The following is an 18,271-nucleotide window of genomic DNA, read 5'->3' as shown; positions in this document are numbered from 1 at the left end:
TAATACATGGATGCGGTCTCCTACCAGGACACGGAGAACCTCATGCCAGCACGCCTTGTTTGGCTAAAGCCTGAGGTTTTCTCTCCATTTGGTATGACCTAATTTGTTACAAGCCACATCTGGACAGGAGGTAAGCAAATAGATGGAGGCAGGTAGGTAGTTATGTTGGTAGAAAGATAGATAGATATGTGTGTTTGTGTTTTTGTGACATCAGAAAGGATGTGCTGAAGTGACAGATCTGGACGTTTATAATGGACTAACTGCATAGATTACTGCCATTATCTAAGTACCTGCTTGTTGGAAACATCATATAATACATGGAAGAGGTCTACCAGGACACGGAGAACCTCATGCCAGCACGCCTTGTTTGGCTAAAGCCTGAGGTTTTCTCTCCATTTGGTATGACCTAATTTGTTACAAGCCACATCTGGACAGGAGGTAAGCAAGTATATAGAGGCAGGTAGGTAGTTATGTTGATAGAAAGATAGATAGATATGTGTGTTTTTGTTTGTGTGACATCAGAAAGCATGTGCTGAACTGACCGATCTGGATCTTTATAAGGGCCTAACTGCATAGATTACTGCCATTATCTAACTACCTGCTTGTTGGAAACATCATATAATACATGGATGCGGTCTCCTACCAGGACACGGAGAACCTCATGCCAGCATGCCTTGTTTAGCTAAAGCCTGAGGCTTCTCACCATTTGGTATGACCTCATTTGTTACAAGCGACATCTGGACAGGAGGTAAGCAAATAGATGGAGGCAGGTAGGTAGTTATGTTGGTAGATAGATAGATATGTGTGTTTGTGTTTGTGTGACATCAGAAAGCATGTGCTGAACTGACCGATCTGGATCTTTATAAGGGCCTAACTGCATAGATTACTGCCATTATCTAAGGACCTGCTTGTTGGAAACATCATATAATACATGGATGAGGTCTACCAGGACACGGAGAACCTCATGCCAGCACGCCTTGTTTGGCTAAAGCCTGAGGTTTTCATTCCATTTGGTATGACCTAATTTGTTACAAGCCACATCTGGACAGGAGGTAAGCAAGTATATAGAGGCAGGTAGGTATTTATGTTGGTAGAAAGATAGATAGATATGTGTGTTTTTGTTTGTGTGACATCAGAAAGCATGTGCTGAACTGACCGATCTGGATCTTTATAAGGGCCTAACTGCATAGATTACTGCCATTATCTAACTACCTGCTTGTTGGAAACATCATATAATACATGGATGCGGTTTCCTACCAGGACACGGAGAACCTCATGCCAGCACGCCTTGTTTGGCTAAAGCCTGAGGCTTCTCACCATTTGGTATGACCTAATTTGTTACAAGCCACATCTGGACAGGAGGTAAGCAAATAGATGGAGGCAGGTAGGTAGTTATGTTGGTAGATAGATAGATATGTGTGTTTGTGTGACATCAGAAAGCATGTGCTGAACTGACAGATCTGGACGTTTATAATGGACTAACTGCATAGATTACTGTCATTATCTAAGTACCTGCTTGTTGGAAACATCATATAATACATGGATGAGGTCTACCAGGACACGGAGAACCTCATGCCAGCACGCCTTGTTTGGCTAAAGCCTGAGGTTTTCTCTCCATTTGGTATGACCTAATTTGTTACAAGCCACATCTGGACAGGAGGTAAGCAAATAGATGGAGGCAGGTAGGTAGTTATGTTGGTAGATAGATAGATATGTGTGTTTGTGTTTGTGTGACATCAGAAAGCATGTGCTGAACTGACCGATCTGGATCTTTATAAGGGCCTAACTGCATAGATTACTGCCATTATCTAAGGACCTGCTTGTTGGAAACATCATATAATACATGGATGAGGTCTCCTACAAGGACACGGAGATCCTCATGCCAGCACGCCTTGTTTGGCTAAAGCCTGAGGCTTCTCAACATTTGGTATGACCTAATTTGTTACAAGCCACATCTGGACAGGAGGTAAGCAAATAGATGGAGGCAGGTAGGTAGTTATGTTGGTAGAAAGATAGATAGATATGTGTGTTTGTGTTTTTGTGACATCAGAAAGGATGTGCTGAAGTGACAGATCTGGACCTTTATAATGGACTAACTGCATAGATTACTGCCATTATCTAAGTACCTGCTTGTTGGAAACATCATATAATACATGGATGAGGTCTACCAGGACACGGAGAACCTCATGCCAGCACGCCTTGTTTGGCTAAAGCCTGAGGTTTTCTCTCCATTTGGTATGACCTAATTTGTTACAAGCCACATCTGGACAGGAAGTAAGCAAGTATATAGAGGCAGGTAGGTAGTTATGTTGGTAGAAAGATAGATAGATATGTGTGTTTTTGTTTGTGTGACATCAGAAAGCATGTGCTGAACTGACCGATCTGGATCTTTATAAGGGCCTAACTGCATAGATTACTGCCATTATCTAACTACCTGCTTGTTGGAAACATCATATAATACATGGATGAGGTCTCCTACCAGGACACGGAGAACCTCATGCCAGCACACCTTGTTTGGCTAAAGCCTGAGGTTTTCTCTCCATTTGGTATGACCTAATTTGTTACAAGCCACATCTGGACAGGAGGTAAGCAATTATATAGAGGCAGGTAAGTAGTTATGTTGGTAGAAAGATAGATAGATATGTGTGTTTTTGTTTGTGTGACATCAGAAAGCATGTGCTGAACTGACCGATCTGGATCTTTATAAGGGCCTAACTGCATAGATTACTGCCATTATCTAACTACCTGCTTGTTGGAAACATCATATAATACATGGATGAGGTCTCCTACCAGGACACGGAGAACCTCATGCCAGCACGCCTTGTTTGGCTAAAGCCTGAGGCTTCTCACCATTTGGTATAAACTAATTTGTTACAAGCCACATCTGGACAGGAGGTAAGCAAATAGATGGAGGCAGGTAGGTAGTTATGTTGGTAGATAGATAGATATGTGTGTTTGTGTTTGTGTGACATCAGAAAGCATGTGCTGAACTGACCGATCTGGATCTTTATAAGGGCCTAACTGCATAGATTACTGCCATTATCTAAGTACCTGCTTGTTGGAAACATCATATAATACATGGATGAGGTCTACCAGGACACGGAGAACCTCATGCCAGCACGCCTTGTTTGGCTAAAGCCTGAGGTTTTCTCTCCATTTGGTATGACCTAATTTGTTACAAGCCACATCTGGACAGGAGGTAAGCAAATAGATGGAGGCAGGTAGGTAGTTATGTTGGTAGAAAGATAGATAGATATGTGTGTTTGTGTTTTTGTGACATCAGAAAGGATGTGCTGAAGTGACAGATCTGGACGTTTATAATGGACTAACTGCATAGATTACTGCCATTATCTAAGTACCTGCTTGTTGGAAACATCATATAATACATGGATGAGGTCTACCAGGACACGGAGAACCTCATGCCAGCACGCCTTGTTTGGCTAAAGCCTGAGGTTTTCTCTCCATTTGGTATGACCTAATTTGTTACAAGCCACATCTGGACAGGAGGTAAGCAAATAGATGGAGGCAGGTAGGTAGTTATGTTGGTAGATAGATAGATATGTGTGTTTGTGTTTGTGTGACATCAGAAAGCATGTGCTGAACTGACCGATCTGGATCTTTATAAGGGCCTAACTGCATAGATTACTGCCATTATCTAAGGACCTGCTTGTTGGAAACATCATATAATACATGGATGAGGTCTCCTACCAGGACACGGAGATCCTCATGCCAGCACGCCTTGTTTGGCTAAAGCCTGAGGCTTCTCAACATTTGGTATGACCTAATTTGTTACAAGCCACATCTGGACAGGAGGTAAGCAAGTATATAGAGGCAGGTAGGTAGTTATGTTGGTAGAAAGATAGATAGATATGTGTGTTTGTGTTTGTGTGACATCAGAAAGCATGTGCTGAACTGACCGATCTGGATCTTTATAAGGGCCTAACTGCATAGATTACTGCCATTATCTAAGGACCTGCTTGTTGGAAACATCATATAATACATGGATGCGGTCTCCTACCAGGACACGGAGAACCTCATGCCAGCACGCCTTGTTTGGCTAAAGCCTGAGGTTTTCTCTCCATTTGGTATGACCTAATTTGTTACAAGCCACATCTGGACAGGAGGTAAGCAAGTATATAGAGGCAGGTAAGTAGTTATGTTGGTAGAAAGATAGATAGATATGTGTGTTTTTGTTTGTGTGACATCAGAAAGCATGTGCTGAACTGACCGATCTGGATCTTTATAAGGGCCTAACTGCATAGATTACTGCCATTATCTAACTACCTACTTGTTGGAAACATCATATAATACATGGATGCGGTCTCCTACCAGGACACGGAGAACCTCATGCCAGCACGCCTTGTTTGGCTAAAGCCTGAGGCTTCTCACCATTTGGTATGACCTAATTTGTTACAAGCCACATCTGGACAGGAGGTAAGCAAATAGATGGAGGCAGGTAGGTAGTTATGTTGGTAGATAGATAGATATGTGTGTTTGTGTTTGTGTGACATCAGAAAGCATGTGCTGAACTGACCGATCTGGATCTTTATAAGGGCCTAACTGCATAGATTACTGCCATTATCTAACTACCTGCTTGTTGGAAACATCATATAATACATGGATGAGGTCTCCTACCAGGACACGGAGAACCTCATGCCAGCACGCCTTGTTTGGCTAAAGCCTGAGGCTTCTCACCATTTGCTATAACCTAATTTGTTACAAGCCACATCTGGACAGGAGGTAAGCAAATAGATGGAGGCAGGTAGGTAGTTATGTTGGTAGATAGATAGATATGTGTGTTTGTGTTTGTGTGACATCAGAAAGCATGTGCTGAACTGACCGATCTGGATCTTTATAAGGGCCTAACTGCATAGATTACTGCCATTATCTAAGGACCTGCTTGTTGGAAACATCATATAATACATGGATGAGGTCTCCTACCAGGACACGGAGATCCTCATGCCAGCACGCCTTGTTTGGCTAAAGCCTGAGGCTTCTCACCATTTGGTATGACCTAATTTGTTACAAGCCACATCTGGACAGGAGGTAAGCAAATAGATGGAGGCAGGTAGGTAGTTATGTTGGTAGATAGATAGATATGTGTGTTTGTGTTTGTGTGACATCAGAAAGCATGTGCTGAACTGACCGATCTGGATCTTTATAAGGGCCTAACTGCATAGATTACTGCCATTATCTAAGGACCTGCTTGTTGGAAACATCATATAATACATGGATGCGGTCTCCTACCAGGACACGGAGAACCTCATGCCAGCACGCCTTGTTTGGCTAAAGCCTGAGGTTTTCTCTCCATTTGGTATGACCTAATTTGTTACAAGCCACATCTGGACAGGAGGTAAGCAAATAGATGGAGGCAGGTAGGTAGTTATGTTGGTAGAAAGATAGATAGATATGTGTGTTTGTGTTTTTGTGACATCAGAAAGGATGTGCTGAAGTGACAGATCTGGACGTTTATAATGGACTAACTGCATAGATTACTGCCATTATCTAAGTACCTGCTTGTTGGAAACATCATATAATACATGGAAGAGGTCTACCAGGACACGGAGAACCTCATGCCAGCACGCCTTGTTTGGCTAAAGCCTGAGGTTTTCTCTCCATTTGGTATGACCTAATTTGTTACAAGCCACATCTGGACAGGAGGTAAGCAAGTATATAGAGGCAGGTAGGTAGTTATGTTGATAGAAAGATAGATAGATATGTGTGTTTTTGTTTGTGTGACATCAGAAAGCATGTGCTGAACTGACCGATCTGGATCTTTATAAGGGCCTAACTGCATAGATTACTGCCATTATCTAACTACCTGCTTGTTGGAAACATCATATAATACATGGATGCGGTCTCCTACCAGGACACGGAGAACCTCATGCCAGCATGCCTTGTTTAGCTAAAGCCTGAGGCTTCTCACCATTTGGTATGACCTCATTTGTTACAAGCGACATCTGGACAGGAGGTAAGCAAATAGATGGAGGCAGGTAGGTAGTTATGTTGGTAGATAGATAGATATGTGTGTTTGTGTTTGTGTGACATCAGAAAGCATGTGCTGAACTGACCGATCTGGATCTTTATAAGGGCCTAACTGCATAGATTACTGCCATTATCTAAGGACCTGCTTGTTGGAAACATCATATAATACATGGATGAGGTCTACCAGGACACGGAGAACCTCATGCCAGCACGCCTTGTTTGGCTAAAGCCTGAGGTTTTCATTCCATTTGGTATGACCTAATTTGTTACAAGCCACATCTGGACAGGAGGTAAGCAAGTATATAGAGGCAGGTAGGTATTTATGTTGGTAGAAAGATAGATAGATATGTGTGTTTTTGTTTGTGTGACATCAGAAAGCATGTGCTGAACTGACCGATCTGGATCTTTATAAGGGCCTAACTGCATAGATTACTGCCATTATCTAACTACCTGCTTGTTGGAAACATCATATAATACATGGATGCGGTTTCCTACCAGGACACGGAGAACCTCATGCCAGCACGCCTTGTTTGGCTAAAGCCTGAGGCTTCTCACCATTTGGTATGACCTAATTTGTTACAAGCCACATCTGGACAGGAGGTAAGCAAATAGATGGAGGCAGGTAGGTAGTTATGTTGGTAGATAGATAGATATGTGTGTTTGTGTGACATCAGAAAGCATGTGCTGAACTGACAGATCTGGACGTTTATAATGGACTAACTGCATAGATTACTGTCATTATCTAAGTACCTGCTTGTTGGAAACATCATATAATACATGGATGAGGTCTACCAGGACACGGAGAACCTCATGCCAGCACGCCTTGTTTGGCTAAAGCCTGAGGTTTTCTCTCCATTTGGTATGACCTAATTTGTTACAAGCCACATCTGGACAGGAGGTAAGCAAATAGATGGAGGCAGGTAGGTAGTTATGTTGGTAGATAGATAGATATGTGTGTTTGTGTTTGTGTGACATCAGAAAGCATGTGCTGAACTGACCGATCTGGATCTTTATAAGGGCCTAACTGCATAGATTACTGCCATTATCTAAGGACCTGCTTGTTGGAAACATCATATAATACATGGATGAGGTCTCCTACAAGGACACGGAGATCCTCATGCCAGCACGCCTTGTTTGGCTAAAGCCTGAGGCTTCTCAACATTTGGTATGACCTAATTTGTTACAAGCCACATCTGGACAGGAGGTAAGCAAATAGATGGAGGCAGGTAGGTAGTTATGTTGGTAGAAAGATAGATAGATATGTGTGTTTGTGTTTTTGTGACATCAGAAAGGATGTGCTGAAGTGACAGATCTGGACCTTTATAATGGACTAACTGCATAGATTACTGCCATTATCTAAGTACCTGCTTGTTGGAAACATCATATAATACATGGATGAGGTCTACCAGGACACGGAGAACCTCATGCCAGCACGCCTTGTTTGGCTAAAGCCTGAGGTTTTCTCTCCATTTGGTATGACCTAATTTGTTACAAGCCACATCTGGACAGGAAGTAAGCAAGTATATAGAGGCAGGTAGGTAGTTATGTTGGTAGAAAGATAGATAGATATGTGTGTTTTTGTTTGTGTGACATCAGAAAGCATGTGCTGAACTGACCGATCTGGATCTTTATAAGGGCCTAACTGCATAGATTACTGCCATTATCTAACTACCTGCTTGTTGGAAACATCATATAATACATGGATGAGGTCTCCTACCAGGACACGGAGAACCTCATGCCAGCACACCTTGTTTGGCTAAAGCCTGAGGTTTTCTCTCCATTTGGTATGACCTAATTTGTTACAAGCCACATCTGGACAGGAGGTAAGCAATTATATAGAGGCAGGTAAGTAGTTATGTTGGTAGAAAGATAGATAGATATGTGTGTTTTTGTTTGTGTGACATCAGAAAGCATGTGCTGAACTGACCGATCTGGATCTTTATAAGGGCCTAACTGCATAGATTACTGCCATTATCTAACTACCTGCTTGTTGGAAACATCATATAATACATGGATGAGGTCTCCTACCAGGACACGGAGAACCTCATGCCAGCACGCCTTGTTTGGCTAAAGCCTGAGGCTTCTCACCATTTGGTATAAACTAATTTGTTACAAGCCACATCTGGACAGGAGGTAAGCAAATAGATGGAGGCAGGTAGGTAGTTATGTTGGTAGATAGATAGATATGTGTGTTTGTGTTTGTGTGACATCAGAAAGCATGTGCTGAACTGACCGATCTGGATCTTTATAAGGGCCTAACTGCATAGATTACTGCCATTATCTAAGTACCTGCTTGTTGGAAACATCATATAATACATGGATGAGGTCTACCAGGACACGGAGAACCTCATGCCAGCACGCCTTGTTTGGCTAAAGCCTGAGGTTTTCTCTCCATTTGGTATGACCTAATTTGTTACAAGCCACATCTGGACAGGAGGTAAGCAAATAGATGGAGGCAGGTAGGTAGTTATGTTGGTAGAAAGATAGATAGATATGTGTGTTTGTGTTTTTGTGACATCAGAAAGGATGTGCTGAAGTGACAGATCTGGACGTTTATAATGGACTAACTGCATAGATTACTGCCATTATCTAAGTACCTGCTTGTTGGAAACATCATATAATACATGGATGAGGTCTACCAGGACACGGAGAACCTCATGCCAGCACGCCTTGTTTGGCTAAAGCCTGAGGTTTTCTCTCCATTTGGTATGACCTAATTTGTTACAAGCCACATCTGGACAGGAGGTAAGCAAGTATATAGAGGCAGGTAGGTAGTTATGTTGATAGAAAGATAGATAGATATGTGTGTTTTTGTTTGTGTGACATCAGAAAGCATGTGCTGAACTGACCGATCTGGATCTTTATAAGGGCCTAACTGCATAGATTACTGCCATTATCTAACTACCTGCTTGTTGGAAACATCATATAATACATGGATGCGGTCTCCTACCAGGACACGGAGAACCTCATGCCAGCATGCCTTGTTTAGCTAAAGCCTGAGGCTTCTCACCATTTGGTATGACCTAATTTGTTACAAGCGACATCTGGACAGGAGGTAAGCAAATAGATGGAGGCAGGTAGGTAGTTATGTTGGTAGATAGATAGATATGTGTGTTTGTGTTTGTGTGACATCAGAAAGCATGTGCTGAACTGACCGATCTGGATCTTTATAAGGGCCTAACTGCATAGATTACTGCCATTATCTAAGGACCTGCTTGTTGGAAACATCATATAATACATGGATGAGGTCTACCAGGACACGGAGAACCTCATGCCAGCACGCCTTGTTTGGCTAAAGCCTGAGGTTTTCTCTCCATTTGGTATGACCTAATTTGTTACAAGCCACATCTGGACAGGAGGTAAGCAAGTATATAGAGGCAGGTAGGTATTTATGTTGGTAGAAAGATAGATAGATATGTGTGTTTTTGTTTGTGTGACATCAGAAAGCATGTGCTGAACTGACCGATCTGGATCTTTATAAGGGCCTAACTGCATAGATTACTGCCATTATCTAACTACCTGCTTGTTGGAAACATCATATAATACATGGATGCGGTTTCCTACCAGGACACGGAGAACCTCATGCCAGCACGCCTTGTTTGGCTAAAGCCTGAGGCTTCTCACCATTTGGTATGACCTAATTTGTTACAAGCCACATCTGGACAGGAGGTAAGCAAATAGATGGAGGCAGGTAGGTAGTTATGTTGGTAGATAGATAGATATGTGTGTTTGTGTTTGTGTGACATCAGAAAGCATGTGCTGAACTGACAGATCTGGACGTTTATAATGGACTAACTGCATAGATTACTGCCATTATCTAAGTACCTGCTTGTTGGAAACATCATATAATACATGGATGAGGTCTACCAGGACACGGAGAACCTCATGCCAGTACGCCTTGTTTGGCTAAAGCCTGAGGTTTTCTCTCCATTTGGTATGACCTAATTTGTTACAAGCCACATCTGGACAGGAGGTAAGCAAATAGATGGAGGCAGGTAGGTAGTTATGTTGGTAGATAGATAGATATGTGTGTTTGTGTTTGTGTGACATCAGAAAGCATGTGCTGAAGTGACAGATCTGGACGTTTATAATGGACTTACTGCATAGATTACTGCCATTATCTAAGTACCTGCTTGTTGGAAACATCATATAATACATGGATGAGGTCTACCAGGACACGGAGAACCTCATGCCAGCACGCCTTGTTTGGCTAAAGCCTGAGGTTTTCTCTCCATTTGGTATGACCTAATTTGTTACAAGCCACATCTGGACAGGAGGTAAGCAAGTATATAGAGGCAGGTAGGTAGTTATGTTGGTAGAAAGATAGATAGATATGTGTGTTTTTGTTTGTGTGACATCAGAAAGCATGTGCTGAACTGACCGATCTGGATCTTTATAAGGGCCTAACTGCATAGATTACTGCCATTATCTAAGGACCTGCTTGTTGGAAACATCATATAATACATGGATGAGGTCTCCTACCAGGACACGGAGAACCTCATGCCAGCACGCCTTGTTTGGCTAAAGCCTGAGGTTTTCTCTCCATTTGGTATGACCTAATTTGTTACAAGCCACATCTGGACAGGAGGTAAGCAAGTATATAGAGGCAGGTAAGTAGTTATGTTGGTAGAAAGATAGATAGATATGTGTGTTTTTGTTTGTGTGACATCAGAAAGCATGTGCTGAACTGACCGATCTGGATCTTTATAAGGGCCTAACTGCATAGATTACTGCCATTATCTAACTACCTGCTTGTTGGAAACATCATATAATACATGGATGCGGTCTCCTACCAGGACACGGAGAACCTCATGCCAGCACGCCTTGTTTGGCTAAAGCCTGAGGCTTCTCACCATTTGGTATGACCTAATTTGTTACAAGCCACATCTGGACAGGAGGTAAGCAAATAGATGAAGGCAGGTAGGTAGTTATGTTGGTAGAAAGATAGATAGATATGTGTGTTTGTGTTTTTGTGACATCAGAAAGGATGTGCTGAAGTGACAGATCTGGACGTTTATAATGGACTAACTGCATAGATTACTGCCATTATCTAAGTACCTGCTTGTTGGAAACATCATATAATACATGGATGCGGTTTCCTACCAGGACACGGAGAACCTCATGCCAGCACGCCTTGTTTGGCTAAAGCCTGAGGCTTCTCACCATTTGGTATGACCTAATTTGTTACAAGCCACATCTGGACAGGAGGTAAGCAAATAGATGGAGGCAGGTAGGTAGTTATGTTGGTAGATAGATAGATATGTGTGTTTGTGTGACATCAGAAAGCATGTGCTGAACTGACCGATCTGGATCTTTATAAGGGCCTAACTGCATAGATTACTGCCATTATCTAAGGACCTGCTTGTTGGAAACATCATATAATACATGGATGAGGTCTCCTACCAGGACACGGAGATCCTCATGCCAACACGCCTTGTTTGGCTAAAGCCTGAGGCTTCTCACCATTTGGTATGACCTAATTTGTTACAAGCCACATCTGGACAGGAGGTAAGCCAAAAAAAATTTTAAAAAAAGACTGTACAATCAGTCTTTCCGTAGCTGGATGGTCATGCAATATGTGTGGAATCATGGGTATCACTTCACAGACAGTAACACGAGGAAAGCAAAAGGCCTTAATACTGTTGCTCCATACATCTCTGATGACTGAGTCCCCAATTAGCAGCGTTTTGGGCTGTGGCGGTGTTCCTCGTCTCTTTCACCGTTAATGCCTCGGCGGCTTACATGGTTACCACCCCGATGGCCGACATGGTTACCACCCCGATGGCCGACATGGTTACCACCCCGATGGCCGACATGGTTACCACCCCGATGGCCGACATGGTTACCACCCCGATGGCCGACATGGTTACCACCCCGATGGCCGACATGGTTACCACCCCGATGGCCGACATGGTTACCACCCCGATGGCCGACATGGTTACCACCCCGATGGCCGACATGGTTACCACCCCGATGGCCGACATGGTTACCACCCCGATGGCCAACATGGTTACCACCCCGATGGCCAACATGGTTACCACCCCGATGGCTAACCCTCTTAGCATGCTTGTTAGCATGCTTCTGGCTAACACAGTTGGCAGCCTGGTGGTTGGTCCGCGAATGGCCAGAGTTATTTGCATGCTTAGCAGCCAGACTGGAGTCGGATCTCTGATGCTGATTGGGGTGTGCTTGATGTCCTTGATGTCCTGGAGAGGGAGGCAGTATGCTGTGATGAGACTGCTCAGTTTCTGCTACTTCAGTTGAGGCAAGAGCTTCATATCTGTTATCGAGAAGAATGTTCTGTTCTGAGGATTGCTGTTTGCCGCCGCTGCTGTGCTGGTTTCTGCTACGTTCCTTCCCCCGAACAAGAGTCCAGCCCTTATCATTGTTGTTGTTAACGGGATTAGGAGTTGAGGCCAAGATGAGCTTAGGCTTTGCCCCCAGTACATCCCAGCAACAATGGAGAGAAACGTCTCTTTCTTTGCCAGTCACAGGGACGGTTTTGTCAGCGGTTTGTGTGGCAAGAATCAAGTCCAGATATTCTTCCTCCTCCCTTATAGAATGTAAGGTATGGATTCTTTCCTGAAGTTCTGCAACCCTCTGAGACAGTTTGATACACTCAGAGCAAATAGATGATGTGGAAGCATGAGCCATAATCGCAAAAGCACCGGGCACAAGGCTCAAATATCCAAGTTAAAAATCCAAAGTGCAAAAATAACACCTAATAAGTTCTGGCAGGTATTTCACAGCTGAAAACAATATCAGCTGCTGATAAAACAGTGCACAAAAACCACTCACAAGGATGAGGCGCAAAAAACAGTTCACTCGCAGTGTCGGACTGTCGGAATGTAAAAAATGCTAAATTATCCTTTATAGATTAATGTAAAAAAAAAAGCTTACCAAGTGAAGTAACGAGTAATGGATCCTTTTAACTTGTAAAAATAACTTGAACTTGTAGATATAACTCAAATAAATGAAAGGACAGGCAGAGCTGACAGAAAAGATCTCTAGATCTCTCTAGATCTCTCTCTAGTTCCATTATCTGTTTGGCCAGCTGTCTCTGCCCGTCACTGATGCACGCGCTCGGCGTAATGTACACGCCGGCCAGAACGAAGGAGCTGAATTCTCTGGGAGAGTAAAACGGCCGACAGTAAATGAAGAGAGACTCCAGATGAGGAGAGCATGATGTTAACAGTACTGTAGTGTATTTACACCAGCGCTCGTTGATGTAGAAGCAGATTCCTCCTCCCCTGCTCTTCCCGCTCCGCTCCACGTCTCTGTCTGCTCTCAGCAGCTGGAAGCCCGGTACGTCCAGCCCGCTGTCCGGGATCAGCTCGTTCAGCCAGGTCTCCGTGAAGCAGAGGGCAGAAGCAGAGGAGAACTCCTTGTTGGTCCGGTGGAGCAGGAGTAGTTCCTCAGTTTTGTTGCTGAGAGATGGGAGGTTGGAGAGGAATAATGACGGTAGAGGTGTGCGAGGCCCGCGCAGCCTGAGACGTACGAGCGAGCCCGCACGTCTGACCCTTCGTCTGCACCTCCAGTGTCTCCTTGTGTAGCACAGATGAGAAGGGTTTTATATATATATATTCTAATGAATGGCCAATAGGTTCGGCTATCGGAGCGTAGTGGGGTGTTTAAATGACACACAAAGACAGTTAAATAAATTTACAGAACTGGCTTTAGTGACATAAATCATAAAACTAACAACAATTGTACAAGACACACAATCATGAAAATAAAAGTACACAATAAAATACAATTGATAATAATAATACTTGGCCAAGTGCTAGTTCTCAGTTTTAAATCTTTTGGGTGCACCCTGGTAATCTGAATTCCAAATGTAATAGACAACAGATTCAATTTCAACTCGGTCTCAACTCAGCACCATTCACATGAGGAGAATTTCCTACCCAGCAGTTGTTATAACGTCCCAAATAAACACTAGTCCAAAAGGTAATGTCCGAAATTATAGGGTGAGACAATAAGAATGAAAATGTCAGTCAGTGGTCATACGCATAACCAACTGTGGGTGAAGATGTGAGTGATACAGGCCTACCACACCGCAGGGTGCAGCAGGACTCCAATGGAAAAGAAGGAATCCAGTTCTTTCTAAGTCCAGGTGGGAAGGCTCGCCATCAGAGTCACAGGAGGAATCCACCTCAAGAATAATCCAGCATAAAAAAAAAACCTGACCTGTCAACAGACAGGACCAGCAGAATGGAAGAATTTTATTAAGCTGTTTTGGCTGTAATTCTTAAATCATGTTTCTATAGTCATACTTGACATCAATTTGTTACATTGCCCAATTTTGCAATAAAACAATCTCCTTTTACCTCAATGCAGTATTTCACTACATTGTCAATTTACTTTTTATGTAAATTGCAAAATTATTTTCTAAACAATATTAAACATTGTATTTGAATAATTAAATGGATCAATTAAACACTATTACTAGCAAACATGTAATAAACAGAACAAAAACTCAATGAAAGGCACATAATATGCTCACCGATCTCAATGCCACACGTTTGGGACAACAATATGGCGGATCTCAGGCCGGACACTAGATAACGTAACAAGGCATATTTTTCATGCTTTAACCTCAATAATACGAGCTTTCATCGTGAACAAAGTAAAAATATACTATATTTTAGGCTTTACCTTCAGCTGAATGGAGAACGAGACGAACTTCCAGGAGCCAATAACCAATAAGAGCTAACGAGGCTAACTAGGTAGCTCTAACAGTGCTCGGTAGAGAAACTGAAGTTCAGTCTTTTTTCCTCACTTCACAACTTCCAGCTTAGAAGTCGGATGATAACCGGCCATTCTTTCTGAAAAAGGGTTTGTTTCAAGTATTATAACCGTTTTAATACACAGACTCTCGCGCTGCACTGGCTAACAGTCTCATGGCGGACCGCTCTCTCTCTCGCTCACCCACATTCCTGCAGACGCGAGGAAGAAGGGCGGAACTTACCACGGCAGTCTGCATTCGGATTGGTTTACAACACCCTGGAACCGAAACTTCCTATTGGCTAGGTTGACCACCTAGCTTCCCCAACCTCTATTTCTTAAAGGGGCATCCCCAGTTTATGTGGGTTACACTTGCTAGTCCCAGCAGCATCAGCGCGGCCGTTGTTAAGATTTCCACACACTCTGAAGGTACTTGAGGAGAAATGTTGTCTCTCATGGTTAGTAACTGTTCTCTGTTCCAGCTGACTGAGTTTGACATACAATAGACAACATTAATTAACAAAAACAAACACAACACGGAGGAGCTCGTCACCGTGGCTGCCATCCTGCAATCATGTTTTGAAGCTAGACTGTAAATCTGTCCCTCCTACTGTTAGTAACACCTCACTGCCACAGACTTGGCACATTCCACCACATGCATTAGGTTTAAGCCCAAAACCTGTTAATACAGTGACAGTGTCAAAATTAAAGTCATCCATAGCAACTCAACTTCTGAAGAAATATAAAAGATGCTGTGATGGTATCATTCCTAACCTCTATTGCCCCATTCCAGCCCCTCTTCCAAGTGATCAGTTTGCTCATGTCCTTACAGAGAACCTTTCTGCTATTGGAAGCACGTCTCAAATGGTCCAGCTACTTCAAGCATCAGCCAGACATCCAGTGGATAAAGTTGCAACAGAGTTTGGAGACCTGCCCTGTGGATCACTGCAACCATGACTACTATTACCAGGTAATGGGGCAGATGGGCATCACTGGAATGAAGTGGTGTGATCTTTTTGTTCACTGTACCAAAGACAATCACCTGGAGCAGATCCACTTTGATGGCAAGATATCGGAGTCTATGAAAACTAAACTGGATATGTTCTTCTTTGAATATTTTCTGCCTGGCCTGTGCAGATGAGGAGACTATAAAGGAAGGAAGCACATAAATTTGGCATTGTTCCTTAAGGAAACTACTGTTAATAGGTAAATGTTTCTGTAATATGACAGTTTTAAGAATTGATTTTAAAAAGTGAGAGAATGTCATGACCATAAAAATGTCAGAACCATAAAAAATGAATTGAGAATGATTTTTAGAAAATTTGTATATTGTTTTTATTGGTTCACAATGAGCAAAAATGTGTTACATTAATTTCATTATTAACAAAAAAAATGTACATCAATAAAAGTTGAGCTGAATAAATGTTTGAATGTTTGTTACTCAGTGGAAGAATAATTTTCCAGCAATTCAAAGTCCAGTATGGCTAATAAAAATAACACTGATTTTGTAAAATACACTTCATGATTGTACTATGCATGTTAACATTTGATAATACACTTTGAATATGTTACTTCATAATTAAAAAAGAGGTCCCTGAAAATTGGTAAGTAGAGCACAAACACAGCTGGTTAACTGAACCACACAGGGAAAGGGGCAGAACTCCGTCAAATATCTGGTATTCTTTAATGTGTCTGATTGCTCAACATGGATCCTCAAGTGAGCAATTTCTTGCATGTATGTAATTTCTTCTTTACTAAACTGCCCACATGGCCCCAAGAATGTAGGAATTACAAGTTTCACACAAATGTTACTGAGGAGGTCTTTGATAAGAAACCCTTTATCTACAATTACTTCATCTCCTGGTTCAAGTAGGCTCAGAATGCCAGACTCTTTGGTAATTTCTTTATCTGAGATGGAGCCTGTGTACAGGCTGCTTTTACACAGCTTTTAGTGTGTCATCATCTTTAAATCCAGTGTAAAACATGATCAGTTTAGGCTCACACTGGAAGCGTTGTAGATGAAACCGCTCACTCTTGAGGTTTTCTTCCTCCAGATGGTCAATCTCCCTCTTTGCTGCATCAAGTTGTTCTTCTACAAACAGAGTCTCCTCCAGATAGTCATGATCACCCAGTGCCTCTATGACCTGCTTAGAACTGTGTTGGAGGAGAGACAAAAGAAAATGGGAATAAAAAAGAATTATTAGTAAGGTGATCTATTTTTAAATTTACACAAACTACCTTTGACTTAAAGTGATTTGATAATAATGTTATGGATTACCAGACCTTACTTCATGCACTGCACCAACTTGTTATGGGCTTAGAACATTATTTTGTTTACATAATAAAGATAAAATGTTTCAAATATTCCAATAACCTTTGAAATCAAATATTGTAATGAGTAATACATTCATTGACAAATTAATTCATTTGCAGCTCTGTACGTATCTGGTAACTCACATTTCTTTCTCATGCAGATTTGTAATGTGCAATTCTTCCTCTTCCTCATCAAAGTCACAAGTTGAACTAAAAAGTATCATCTTCCCATCACTAAATTACAGCCTGGCACACAACAATGACCAACACAGCGTCAATACAGTGTCAACACAGTTTGTGTAGTGTGTGGATACACTCCTTGAGGTATCATCTTCCCATCACTAAATTACAGCTGCCACACAACAATGACCAACAGTGTCAATACAGTGTCAACACAGTTTGTGTAGTGTGTGGATACACTCCTTGAGGTATCATCTTCCCATCACTAAATTACAGCTGCCACACAACAATGACCAATACAGTGTTAAGACAGTGTCAACACAGTTTGTGTAGTGTGTGGATACACTCCTTGAGGTATCATCTTCCCATCACTAAATTACAGCCTGGCACACAACAATGACCAACACAGCGTCAATACAGTGTCAACACAGTTTGTGTAGTGTGTGGATACAGTCCTTGAGGTATCATCTTCCCATCACTAAATTACAGCTGCCACACAACAATGACCAACACAGTGTCAATACAGTGTCAACACAGTTTGTGTAGTGTGTGGATACACTCCTTGAGGTATCATCTTCCCATCACTAAATTACATCCTGGCACACAACAATGACCAACACAGTGTCAATACAGTGTCAACACAGTTTGTGTAGTGTGTGGATACACTCCTTGAGGTATCATCTTCCCATCACACAACAATATGCCACAGCAGCACTGAACTAGCTGCACCGCTCCTGCAGCTCCGCACGACACTTTCAGGATTCTTCCCACCACAGCCTCGTTTTCGTGCAGGAATTTATCAAAATGGCAACCAGCATGAAATAAACGAATTAAAATAAATCACTGAATTTAACTCACACAGTCTCAATCAGTCACTCTAACATATTTATAGTATTTTTATTATTATTTTTTTCTCTCCCACAACGTTATTATTTTACAGCTTCAAAAACAGGTATTATGCAAATTAGGCGATAACGCCATTTTGTGACTTTTAGGATAGCCAATAGCGTCTTTCCTTACTGAGGAGTTGGCAACTTTTACGTTTTCTTGTAAACTTAAAAAACGT

General features: G+C 42.2%; 1 protein-coding gene and 1 long non-coding RNA gene across 2 annotated transcripts in view; both read right to left on the bottom strand.

Moving 5' to 3' along the window:
- LOC143497285 (uncharacterized) overlaps nucleotides 1–18,271 on the bottom strand; it is a 377,240-nt gene that overhangs the window by 108,046 nt on the left and 250,923 nt on the right. The gene's annotated exons all lie outside the window — the stretch shown is intronic.
- On the bottom strand, nucleotides 13,659–14,782 carry LOC143497308 (uncharacterized). The gene is made up of 3 exons (XR_013125814.1): nucleotides 14,644–14,782; nucleotides 14,492–14,545; nucleotides 13,659–14,175 (listed from the first exon to the last, which is right to left on the bottom strand). It is a non-coding gene; the product is annotated as an uncharacterized LOC143497308 (long non-coding RNA).

This window comes from Brachyhypopomus gauderio, unplaced genomic scaffold, assembly GCF_052324685.1.
Source record: "Brachyhypopomus gauderio isolate BG-103 unplaced genomic scaffold, BGAUD_0.2 sc105, whole genome shotgun sequence".
NCBI lineage: Eukaryota > Metazoa > Chordata > Actinopteri > Gymnotiformes > Hypopomidae > Brachyhypopomus > Brachyhypopomus gauderio.
Note: the sequence above shows the minus strand (reverse complement) of the source record. Positions and strands in the feature narration are given on the sequence as shown.